The sequence below is a fragment of the Mustela erminea genome, chromosome 14 (genome assembly GCF_009829155.1).
Source record: "Mustela erminea isolate mMusErm1 chromosome 14, mMusErm1.Pri, whole genome shotgun sequence".
Lineage (NCBI taxonomy): Eukaryota > Metazoa > Chordata > Mammalia > Carnivora > Mustelidae > Mustela > Mustela erminea.
This window is the reverse complement of record NC_045627.1, coordinates 11284813-11298667: the sequence shown is the minus strand read 5'-3', so window position 1 is coordinate 11298667 and position 13855 is coordinate 11284813. Positions and strand designations below refer to the sequence as shown.

The following is a 13855-nucleotide window of genomic DNA, read 5'->3' as shown; positions in this document are numbered from 1 at the left end:
GGTGATAGAAAAATACATCAGGCTGACAGAAGCTAAGCGATAAGTAATAGATTCTGTTATGAAGAGAAGATACCGTTTCCTTGTATACACTTCTCTACTAGGTTAGTGAATGCTGCATTATTAGTAGGGGAAAAATAATTTGCTGTTTGTTGTAGCTAGTGGGATTGTCAAACCCAGACAGGTAAAAGTCAGAGTCAGGGGTTCATTAGAACCCTTTCTAGAAAGCACATTACCAAAACATTTCTGTAAAATAAATAACTATATTTTTAAAAGAACTTATAAATACAGTCAAGGTAGCTTTTTCCTCTTGTGTGTACAGTTTGTTCAGAGAAAGGAAGTTAATTAGCACATACGGAACATCTACTAGGAACCAGAAACTGTTAGGTGCTTCATATAATCTGTCACTTGACTCTCTAAAGAAACCTTATAGGTAAATATTATATGCTCTCCAAAGATCAGGAAGTAGGCATCACTTATTCTATCTCTTACTAAGCCAGTTCTCCAAGAAGTCTTACGTCCTGGGCATGGAGCTAACTTCTAAGGGTCATGTAGTGAGTAGAATGGGTACAGTCTCTTGGCCTCATGGGATTTACCCCTGTGAGTGAAGAAATACATCACATAAATTGTTGTTGTTTTAAATTTGTTTTTTTTTAATAACATCTATGCATAGTATGACAATTTTTAAATTATAAAAACATTTTTAATTTTATTTATTTTTTTCTCACCATAGTATATGCCCTTTCTACTGTCCATCATCTGCCCATATTATGACAATGTTAATAAAAAATATGACAAAAGCAGACACGAAGATGACCTGATTTTATTCAGGAACTGTGGAAAATTCCTCCAGTGAAAATAACTTTATGACTCAGAAGATTAACTTGTCCTAAGTTGTAGAGCAGCAGCTTGTGAAAGAAACACCATTTGACTTTGTCAGTCTGATACCACAGTCTATCTACTTCACTGTCATGTGTCATAATATTTAGTTAGTTAGATAGCCAATTAGTTGGCTATTCAGAAAGAGTTCGTGTGCATTTGCTGTATAAGTGTCTGTACAGAATCCGTGTCCAGGAGTATGTCATATGTGCCTTAACCACAAAGGAAATAACAGGCCCTGAAAGGACCTTGCTCCATCACCCACTAGTGGAGAATCCAAGGAGCACCTCAGAAGTAATCTAAACCAATGGCAATGGGCCAAGAACTAGCAACCCCAGACAGTCCTCTTTTCACATCAGGTCCCTTTGCACTGATGTTGGGTGACCTCAAGCCACATAGTTCAAAGCGGCAACCGACAGCTAGACTTCAGCTGCATACTTTCCTCCTATAGTAGCCTGTCTTCCATTCATCCATGACCTCAAGTCCCCCAATTTTTCAGATCTGAATTCAGTGTGATAACAGATGTGCTTGGGCCCAATTAATTCTGTAGATGTGTTTCCTCTCCGACACATGCGGCTTGCTGCCTTCACTGGGGCACTGGGGCTCACGCCCTGCTCCTTCCCCTATCAGGCCCAGCCCAAATATCTGAGTGACCCAGAACAAACGTACAGATAGCGGCCCACATACGATAGTCCTAATATTCAAAGTATATATGTCTCAAGCCAATAAACCAAGTCAGCTAAATCCAAAGTCAATCTGTAGCACTTCCTTTCAGACCCACTATGTGTTAAGTTCTATTTGTCTAAGTTTGAAAACTGTTTTAATTTTGCCACTGAATGAGTTTTGATGTGGGGAAAAAAAGGCAGAAGAAAAATTACGAAATTTCCTTACTACTTAGAGCCCACTGACAATGTCTTGAAACAGGCAGAGTGACATTCCTCTAGGGACTCAACTGCCTTGATGTTGACACTTCGCTAAGGGCAAAAGGCCTAGCCTAATGTCAGTCCTAGCCTGACCCCTAGGACCATGTAAGTCTACATTAACATATAAAAATATCTTTGGAAACTTCCTTTATCTCTATCCCCCCAAGATACATGTTAGCAATCATCCCCCAAGCATATGGCCCACTGATATACATCTGAAGGGTCTCATGACTCAGGTTTTATTAGACAGTAATAAATGACTTTTTCCCAATAATGGCTTGCCCCCTCAAGGTCCTGGAAACCTTGGATCCAAAACTCCTTAGCTCTCCCCAACCGCCTCCTGACTTGAAAGTATACAATGGGCCACTCCTCATGTCATGACCCCAGCGCAGCTCTTTCTACCCATGGGTCCTGTCCCCACGCCTTAATAAATCACCTTTTTGCACCAAAGACTCCTAAGAATTATTTTTAGGCTGTCAGCTTTGAACTCTAACATCTTTCCTACATCAAGTTTCATCTAACGGAAGTATTAGCTGACATTTTAGATGACAGTATTAATTAACACATTAGAAGACTAGTTTAGGGCGCCTGGGTGGCTCAGTGGGTTAAAGCCTCTGCCTTCGGCTCAGGTCATGATCCCAGAGTCCTGGGATCAAGCCCCGCATCAGGCTCTCTGCTCAGCAGGGAACCTGCTTCCTCCTCTCTCTCTGCCTGCTTCTCTGCCTACTTGTCATCTTTGTCTGTCAAATAAATAAATAAAATCTTTAAGAAAAAAAAAAAAAAAGAAGAAGACGACTAGTTTAATGCCTCCTCAAACACAGTAACTGAATTCTATATAATTCAGGCCAGTGTAAAACCAAATGGCTATAGCCAAAACGACATAGAAATGTGGCATAGAATTTACGCTGCTCCTCAGTGGGGGAATCTTTTTTCGCTTTAACTCAGCTTTGAGCTTACTTTTCTTACTAGAAGAGCAAATTTAAATTTTACCCTCTGCCAGGATCAAGGCACAGCAGCAGGAGGTGTGATGGGGAGGAGGAAAAAGGCCAGAGGGTGAGGCCTGCAAGAGAAACACCTTGGGGGGCTAAGGAGATAGCATCAGGGATTTGACAAATGCTGTGACTTTGAATAACACAATTCAAGAAGTAACGTTGAAAAACCTTAACTTTAAATAATGATGTGCAGAGTGAGACATCTCTATAACCAGTAAATAATGCTCCTTTTACCAAGAAAATACAGTACTGGGCAGTCTGACAAGGGTCCGAAACAACATACAACACTCCAAAAAGGAACAACTTTATGTTAAATATATAACATATAAAATATAACAGAATTGCACACTAGAGCGTATCCCTTTAGCCACAGTGGGTCAGTTCTTAGCAGAAAACATTATGTTAAGACTGGCCTATCTCTTTATTATTTTAAATGTTTGTACAAAATCACATTTAGCCATAAAATAAACCATATCCAATTTTCATTCCAGTGGCAGCATTCGTGTGTATAGGTATTTTCAACTTCTTCTTTTATTTATGATGAGTATTTATGACTACGATTGAAAACTGGATTTAAATTAGCACAAATAGCTATTTCAATAAGCATTCTCATGCATGGAGTGTGCAGACAAAATAAACACTTCGCTTTAAAGATTGTGAAATTGGCCAGGCTTCTTCCCTGTGGATTTGCTACACCTGACATTAGCATATCATACTCCATTTCAACTAATTTATTCCGGGAGAGGCCCTGTTAATAGGCCTCTTATGTTGTGTTTACATATTAATAATAGTAGTAATAAGTAATCTGAGAAATGAGACTGCTTTTTCAAACAGCCACTGAGAAGGTCCTACGTAAGTAAATCATCACAAAAATTACAAATCCAAATGCTGAACAAGGGTGAAAGCCAGGCAGCATACACATTTTTTTAAAGAAAGCAATACAAAAAAAAAAAAAAAAAGCGCAGCAGAAGAAGAAGCAGCCGCAGCAGCAGCAGCTAAACATCCCAAAGAAAAGTACTTTCTTTCCTATTTCTATGCTAATTCAGGGGGTTTACATAATAAAATAAACAGCATCAACAAGGTGTTTCCTTCATAAAAGACATGCATCTCAGTACCTGCATGAGACGACAGATTTAAAGACTTATCCTGCACAGATTTTTGATGACAACAGCATTTTGTATTTTAACAAATTTTAAGTTCACAGTTGTCTCCTTAATGATTTTGCCAGTGAAAATGTGCTGCTCAAAGGTAACCTTCTTCTCTGAATATTATTTTTTATCCAAGAATGCTACAGATCCACAAAAAGCCACAGGATGGCTGCGTTTGAGACCTTTTGTTTCATAATAAAATAATTTTTGAAAAGGAGAAAAGATAGAATATCCCAATATAATGAAATTCTCTGAAGGAAAATTCTATAGAGACAACTGATATTTAATTTAGTGAATCCTGATAATTGCTTATCTTTAAAGTTTGAACTATAATTGTAATACACGAGATACAAATTGAAATCTTAAGCAACTGCTGAAGGGATACTTTGATTCAATGAAGTAGAAATTTAACTAACTTAATCTTCCAATGTTGGAATAAGATTATTTAAATATAGTAAGTATCTAACTGTACATGTTTGCCACCCAAGTTACCAGAAATGTGGGAGTCAAAAATTGCTAGGCATTTGTATTTTTTTTTTAATGTAGTCTCTCCTTTCCACTGAAAAAAATGATAGCAATTTAAACTATGATTGCAGTTGGGGAAAAGCTGTTGAGTACAATTTGCATCATAGATAGAAAATATGTAATTAGAGATACCCAGAGAGAAATGCTGACAGGTCATCTGTCTGTGTTAGGTTGATGGTCATATAGAGGAGTGAATCTTGCATGATACAGGTTATTAGTAAGATGTTTCATTTACATCATTTGTATTGGAACTAAATAAAAAGTGGAACAGATAACCTAAACCCACAGAAAGGTGAACCTCCATATTGCATTACATCTGTTCTTTAACCTAACAAGTAACAGTCAGGGTACGATTTCCAAACTGTTAACCTTATCACAACAATTAACTGCTCTATGTTGTATGTGAAAGATAACTCCGTATGAGGCCCGTTAATGGACTCTTCTCCCAATCCCATCACTTCGATCTGAGTCTTGTGTTCCCACTCTTCTGGGATGTCATTCCTATAATGCTTTCAATGGCCATCAGTTTTCCGTTGGCTCTCACATCAAGATCCCCATCTCCATGCCCTGAGATCCTGGAGCGTACATCCAATGGCTCAGTGCATGTTTCCTTCTGCTTTTGATACAAACACCTTAAGCCTTTCTGCCCCCAAGTCAGTGCCCCCTCCACCATTTCCCAACCATTTCTGCCTTCAGTGCTCCCATTCTGCCATCTAGTCATTTATTATTGAATCATCTTTGACATATACCCACTATTTCCCCTTCACATGTAATCTACTGCCAGGGTCTTTCAGATCTACCTCCAGGATGTACCTCGATGACATTTTCTTCATACCACCTCCATGATGACATTCCTTGTCTGAGCTATTATTAGCATTTGGCCACACGGGTGTGATGCAGCCCTCCTGCTCCTTTCCAAGCCATTCTCCACAATTAAGCCAGAAAAATACCTCATGATGCAATGCCCTCATGAGTGCTTGAAAACCTGAACTTCTTCTAATTAATCTTGAGTGAGATCTAGAGGATACGAGTCATTCTCTCAAAAGTCATGGTCGGTCAGATAAGGTGACAAACAAAAGCAAAGGTGTCTAGCAGGCCTCAGATAATGCTCTCTTCTCTGTTTCATGTACCTTTTAACCACCTTCTGGCCCTATTGACCAAGAACAGCCCCAGGTTCTCTACCAGGTCCTTGGATGTGTACCTATAGGAGAAGCAGCTACACAGAGACAATGGGTTCCCATAACTCTCCCTCCAATCTTCCCCTTTTTGTCCCATCTACAGTGGTTGGACCAGGTTGACTTCTCATATTTTCCCATTATTCAACTACTAAAATACAAAAAAAAAAAAAAAAGGCAAATCTTAAAATCAGCAAGGGAAAAATGAAAGATGATGAACAGGGGAATGATGAGCAAATAAGTAGCTTTTTTTCTGACAAGAAGACATTTGCCTCGTTGGTTAGGTTTATTCCCAGGTATCTCATGGGTTTTGGTGTAATTGTAAATAAGATCAACTTCTTAATTTATCTTTCTTCTGTCTCATTGTTAGTGTACAGAAACACTCATGAAAGAAATTGAGAAAGACACAAAGAAATGGAAAAATGGTCCATGTTCATGGACTGGAAGAACAAATGTTGAAGTGTCTATTCTATGTAGAGCAATCTAGACATGCAATGTAATCCTTATCAAAATACCATCAACTTTTTTTGCAGAGCTGGAACAAATAATCCTAAAATTTGTATGGAACCAGAAAAGACCCTGAATAGCCAAAGGAATGTGGAAAAAGAAAACATAGCTGGTGGCATCACAGTGCTGGACTTCAAGCTCTATTACAAAGCTGTCATCATCAAGACAGTATGGTACTGGCACAAAAACGGACATATCAATGGAACAGAATAGAGAGCCCAGAAATTGACCCTCAACCTACGGTCAACTAATCTCCAACTAAGCAGGAAAGAAGATCCAATGAAAAGACAGAGTCTCTTCAACAAATGTTGTTGGGAAAATTGGACAGTCACATGCAGAAGAATGAAACTGGACCTTTTTCTCATGCCATACATAAAAATAGACACAAAATAGATGAAAAACCTAAATGCAAAACAGGAATCCATCAAAATCCTAGAGGAGAACACAGGCAGCAAACTCTTTGACCTCAGCCACAACAACTTCTTCTTAGACATGTCTCCAAAGCAAGGGAAACAAAGGCAAATTGAACATTAGGACTTCATTGAGATAAAAAGCTTTCACACAGCAAAGGATATAGTTGACACAACCAAAAGACAACCCAGAGAATGGGAGAAGATAGCTGCAAATGTCTTATCAGATAAAGGGCTAGTATCCAAAATCTATAAAGTATTTATCAAATTCAACACCCATAGAACCAGCAATCCAATCAAGAAATGGCAGAAGACATTTCTGCACAGAAGACATCCAAAGGGCAAACAGGTACATGAGAAAACACTCAACATTACTTGGCATCACAGAAATAAAAATCAAAACCACAATGAGATACCACACCAGTCAGAATGGCTAAAATTAACAAGTCAGGAAATGACAGATGTTAGTGAGAATGCAGAGAAAGGGGAACCCTCCTACACTGTTGCTGGGAATACAAGCTGGGCAGCCATTCTGGAAAACAGTATGAAAGTTCCCCACAAGTGGAAAATAGACCTACCCCATGACCCAGCAATTATACTAGTAGGTATTCACCCCAAAGAAACAGAAGTAGTGATTCAAAGGGGCAACTGCACCCCAATGTTTATAGCAGCAATGTCCACAATAGCCAAACTATGGAAAGAGTCCAGATGTCCATCAACTGATGAATAGATTAAAAAAAGATGTGATACACACACACACACACACACACACACACACACACACACACACCATGGAATATTACTCAGCCACCAAAACAAATAAAATCTTGCCATTTGCAAAAATGAAGATGGAACTAGAGGGTATCATGCTAAGTGAAATAAGTCAATCAGAGAAAGACAATTATCATATGATCTCACTCATATGTGTAATTTAAGAAACAAAACAGGCTCATGGGGAAGGGAGGGAAAAATGAAACAAGATGAAATCAGAGAGTGAGACAAATCATGAGAGAGTCTTAGTCATAGGAAACAAAGTCAGAGTTGCTGGAAGGGAGGGGATGGAGGGATGGGGTAACTGGGTGATGGACATTAAGGAGGGCAGGTGAAGTAATGAGCACTGGCTATTATATAGGACCCATGAATCACTGAACTTTACCTTTGAAACTAATAATACATTATATGTTAATTAACTGAATTTATTTATTTATTTAAAGATTTTATTTATTTATCAGAGAGAGAGAGGGAGAGAGCGAGCACAGGCAGACAGAATGGCAGGCAGAGGCAGAGGGAGAAGCAGGCTCCCCGCCGAGCAAGGAGCCCAATGTGGGACTCGATCCCAGGACGCTGAGATCATGACCTGAGCCGAAGGCAGCTGCTTAACCAACTGAGCCACCCAGGTGTCCCAATTAACTGAATTTAAATTGGAAAAAAGAAAGCAGAAATCGAAAGAAGAAGAAGAAAAAAAAAAAGAAACCATGGATGTCAGTTTAGAGTGGAACAACAACTATAAAATGTTGAGAGGGGTATCTGGCTGGCTCAGTTGGTAGAGCACACAATTCTTGATCTCAGGGTCATGAGTTCAAACCCCACACTAAGCTTGGATCCTACTTAAAATTAATTAATTAATAAATTATTTTTTTTAAATGCTAAAGAAATCTACCCAGAATTCTGCATCTTAATGAAAATACTCTTCAAAAATGAAGGCAAAATAAATTTTCAGAGGAAAGAAAACTAGCAGAATTCTTTGCCAGCATATGTGCTTTATATGAGATGATAAAAGAACTTCTTCAGGATTCATGGAAATTATATCAGACAAAAACTCAGATCCACAGAATAAGCCAAAGCATGCTAAAAATGTTGTGTCAAAGTAAATTTAAAAAGTGAAATAATTTTTTTTTATTCTTCTTCATTTCTGTATAAAACACATAACTGTTTCAAGCAAATATTAAACATTTCCTTAGGGTTTATAATCTATGTAGATATGATATATAATAATTACAACATGAAAAGTTAGGGGTAGTCATGGCAATATATAGTCACAAGGTTTGCTATATTTTACATGAACTGATACAGTATTAATAATAGACTTAAAAGTTAAGGGCATATGTTTTAGACAGGAGAGAACCTCTTTTTAAAAAAGAATTTAGCGGGGCGCCTGGGTGGCTCAGTGGGTTAAGCCGCTGCCTTCGGCTCAGGTCATGATCTCAGGGTCCTGGGATCGAGTCCCGCGTCGGGCTCTCTGCTCGGCGGGGAGCCTGCTTCCCTCTCTCTCTCTCTCTGCCTGCCTCTCCATCTACTTGTGATTTCTCTCTGTCAAATAAATAAATAAAATCTTTAAAAAATAATAAATAAATAAATAAATGTCAGTTCAATCTAAAAAACACCTTTACCAAAACATCCAGAATCATGTCTTACCAAATATCTGAGTACCACTGTCTAGCGTTGCAAAGTTGTCACATAAAACTAGCTATCATGTCTCCAACTTAACAAAAGACAAGCTACATTGGGCAGAAAATATTTGCAGAGCATAAATCTGGAAAAGAGCTTGCATCCAGAATATTTACAACACAATATTAATACGACAAATAATCCCATAAAAAACAGGCTACGTACTTGTTCGAAGCTGAAAGAACTAACATTATGTTGGCAAGAATGTGGAGCGATTGGAAGAATCATGCCCTGTCAATGGGAATGACAAATGGTATAACCACTGTAAAAATACTATGTCAACACACTCTAAGTTTAAACATAATTTTACCATATGACCTAGTAATCCCACTCACGGCGTTGTGCAACACAACAGCCACTAGCCACATGTGACTATTTAAATTTAAATATAAGTTAATTAATTAATTTAATTTAATTAATTTAATTCAATTAAAATTAAATAATAAATAATATCCAAATAAATAATATCCAAATTTAGCTTTTTCAGTCACACCTGTCGCACTTCAAGTTCCGAAGAGTCACACACGACTAGGGACTACCTTGTCATACAGTGTGGCTATAGGAACATATCTTTATCACAGAACATTGTATTACATCATATTCCATTAAAGATATTATCTGAGAGAAACCCAAGAAAACATATATCTCCACAAAGACTTGTCTAGTGATATTCACTAGCAACATTATTCATAGTAACATCAAATCAGAAGCAACCCAATTGTTCATTAACTGAAAAATGGATAAGCAAAATGTGGTATATTCGTCATATGGAATGCCACTGAACCACACAAAAGAACCAAATATTAATAGACACAACAGTAGGGATGGCTCTCAGAAAAACGCCAGAGAAATCAGTCTAATACTAAATTCATGCAGCACAGTATGTTCATACAGTACGGACATATGTACATGAAGTTCTTGAAAATGTAATTAGTGACAGAAAGCCTGTCTTTCTGTCGGTAGTTGTGCCTGGCTGGTAGTCTGGAGGGATCCTCCTGCAAAGGGGACTGAGGAAACATTATAGAGTGACAGTACTCTATATCTTGAACTGATGAGGCTCCTCTGATCGTATATAATTAGTGAAATCCATATCTAATATCAGTGGTTTTTTTAATATATAGAGTATATTTCAATAAGGGCGCCTGCATGGCTCAGTTGGTTGAACCACTGCCTTCGGCTTGGATCATGATCCTGGAGTGCCAGGATCGAGTCCCACATCAGGCTCCCTGCTCAGCATGGAGTCTGCTTCCCCCTTGGACCCTCCCCCTTCTCATGCTCTCTCTCTTTCGTCCTCTCTCGCTCTCTCTCAAATAAATAAATAAAATCTCTAAAAAAATAAAGTATATTTCAATAGAACTAAAAGAAACATGAACACACATACACATAAATACCAAACCACTATATATGACTTAGTTTACCCGAGTTTTGTATTTTCAAAAGAGAGACCAGCTACACACCCGCATGGGTATTTTGATAAAGATGTCACTGCAATGCAGGAAGAACTTTTTTCTTAAATAAATATTACTGTGTCAGTTGGATATGCGTTTGGAAAAAGTGACTCTTGATCCCAACCTCACACAGCATATCAAAATTAATACCATATTCATTGCGGATCTAACTGAAAAAAGGTAAAACATATATCATCTTCGGGACTTTGGAGGAGGCACAGATTTCTTTCACAGGGCATGAAAATAAATAATCATAAATAATAACAAAAACTTCAGTGGGTCAGAACATACTATTCAGGACTATCATGAATAGAGAGAAAAAGGCATGTCATGGAGTGGGAGAAGGTATTTGTGATATCTGAACAAAGGCTTGCATCCGTAATATAAAGAATTTTTACAAGGTGCTAAGAAGTCAAGATAAAATTTAAATATTGGCAAAAACTTACTCAGGAAATTTGTGCACGTATATTCTACTGGCCAAAACTCATATAATGTGTGCTCAACCTCTTCGATATGAGGAAAATGCAGGAATCATGCCATAGAATTATATTCCTATGAGAATGGATACAATGTGTAAAGAAGATGAAGGAAAGGGAGAAGAAAATATATACCAAGTTTCGGTGAGAATGTAGTAAAACTATGACTCTCATGTATTGTCAGTAGTGTTTATATTGATGTATTCACTTTGGAAAACTATCTGAGAGTGACTAATAAAGCTGTGTATGAGGTGCCTCGTTAGCGCAGTCGGTAGAGTGCTATGATTCAGCAATTCCACCCATAGGTATATATCTGATACATATGCATTTGCATTTACCAGAAGACATGCCAAAAAATATTAAAAATTGTTCATCAATAGTTAAGAAAGAAAATTGCCTTTACTATTAGTTACTGTTACTTCTGTAACAGTGAGAATGATCTGCAACTATATGCAATGATATCATAAACTCAATGCTGAGTCAAAGAGTCCAATCAGGGGGTGCCTCTGTGGCTCAGTGGTTTAAGTGTATGCCTTCGGCTCATGATCTCAGGGTCCTGGGATGGAACCCTGGGCCTGGCTCCCTCTCCCTCTGCCTCTCCCACTGCTTGTGCTTCCTCTCTCTCTCTCTATCACATAAATAAGTAAAACCTTAAAAAAAGAAAGGAAGGAAGGAAGGAAGAAAGAATCTAGATAAAAAAAGAGTACATAGTGTTAAATTCCAATTCCTGAAAATATCAAAAAGCAGGCAAAACTATTCAATGCTGTTAAGAGATTAGGACAGTAGTTGCTCTTTGTGGAGAAAGTCACTAGACATTAAGGAGAATTTGTGTTTTGTTTCTTTATCTCTGTGCTCTATATAAAGATGTGAGCAATTTGTACAGATTTTATTAAACTGCACGCTATTTGAATGTTCACTATATTTTAAGAAAAGTTGCTTTTAAAGACAGCAATTGAAGAAAAAGAAAGAAGTGGTTTATTATTGAAAGCATGACATCAAAAGCCCAAAGGGCTGGAGATGGGACAGAAAACAGGAATTTTCAAGCTACGCAGAGAAGCATTATTTATGGAGGTATGAAGAGCAGTTTTGTAGATACTTATCCCAACTTCCTCAGAGATCTATTAGCTAATTGAACAACATCACTTATTTTGCTTCCATTTTAAGTTGGTCCTAAAAACTGAAAGATCTCCGGATCTTCACACGGCAAATACAAAAGATGTCCACGTGAGTATCAGATGCTGACAATGAGAGATAGTACAGGAATGGCTCTCCCTTGATAGCCAGTAACACCATGTGAAATACAAACAAATATCTGCTTGTCTCATTGTGCAAAGTGTTTTCAATTCCTTATCACATTTTTTTTTTCAAGTTGAAGTTTCCCTTCTGTAAGATGCTGGCAAAACCTGGAGGAAAAGGTCTGACAGAGAATGTCTTTCAAATTCAGGAGATAAAACACCCTATATGTTAAAGAAACAGAAAGAAAAACTGCCTTTAATTGAGTCATTTGCATGATGTTATGAAGAGAAAACTCAAAATCTTATTCATGAAAAGTGAAAGATCATTGCAAATAATTGAAAAGGGCATGCAAGTTGTATGAGCTTGAAAAACCTAATGAAAACATATTAACCAAATACAATGGTTTCTGTAAATAGAACAAAGCCAAAGGGATTTTCCCTTTGTGAAACTGACATAGCAGATTTTCCACACAAATGAGAATCACATAAATTTTTGTCTACTTTAAAGTTGATAAATAGGATAAAATATTAAAATGTAGGCAAGGGTAAAAACCAAATGTCATTGCTATTTCTGTCCAAGTAAAATGTCTTCCAATTTGCATGTGAATTACCTGTGGTGAAGAAAGGGAAACTCACACACAGGCACACAAAAGAAAAAGTTGCCCTGATGTCCATTATCTGCACAAGCTATCCAATAATTTGAAGCCTCCCTCAAAAGCAAAAGTGGTTAAGTATAACTTTTTCAGGAAGATTTTCCTCATGAAGAGCTTCTCCCAGAAATTTAGCAATTAAATCTTCAGAAATTAATGTTAGTCTACTGAAAATGAATTTCACAAAACAAAGGAACAGTGGCACATAACTCTTGAAATCCTTGAAGGAAAAAAAAAAAAAAAGGAATCCCAGAAGAAAAAAAAAAAAAAAAAAAAAACAAGTAATAAAAGAAATCCCTTAGAAAAAAAATCAGGGTAAGTTTCAAGGAAAACAAGAGTTTTTAAAGTATTTTATACTATTCTTTATTTTCCATGAGGATGATAGAATTTTTGAGAGCTTAAAATTCAAGGTAAGCCCCTTTAGCTCAATTTCATCAGTTTAAATAAGTGGGAAATACATGACCAGCAAAGTTAGATCAAGTTCTCAAATCACATAATAATCCTGTTTCAGAGGCAGCCCTGGCCCCCAGCCTCCTGATTGTCTCATCCACGATTCATTGACTCTTCTACACCTCGTCTCTTTAGGACTGAGTTACAGTGGTTTGCTATGTCTTGCTGCAAGAAAATGAATGAAATTTTTCCCAAACTCCCAGTGCCCCGAATCAAACGTTGCTGGCTAAAAATCAAATTAACTTCCCAGGCTTTGCCTTCATAACATCAGCTAGAATCACTGTGTGTTTTTTTCACCGTGATTCTAGGAAGGTCAGTCTCCCTTCTTGTAAATAATTCTTTAAATATGAGCGTTCTGTATCTCCAGTTTGTCAACCCACTCTATCATGCCTGCACTAGTATATTTGCCAGAGCTGATAAAATCCTGCTTTTATTCCTTCAGAAGTAGCCCTACACTAAGCCTAGTACAAAAGCTGACAGGAGGGTAGAGGTTAAGTGCCAGTGTTTGAGTTTAGGCTAATTGAACAAGAAAGCCGTCTACTGGATGAAACATTGCATTTGAGATCTAGTCTCATCTTGCCCATGAGTGACG

At 37.6% G+C, this 13855-nt stretch overlaps 1 pseudogene; it reads left to right on the top strand.

Annotated features, from left to right (window-relative positions):
- Window positions 1-13855, top strand: part of LOC116573598 — a 90530-nt pseudogene that overhangs the window by 39186 nt on the left and 37489 nt on the right.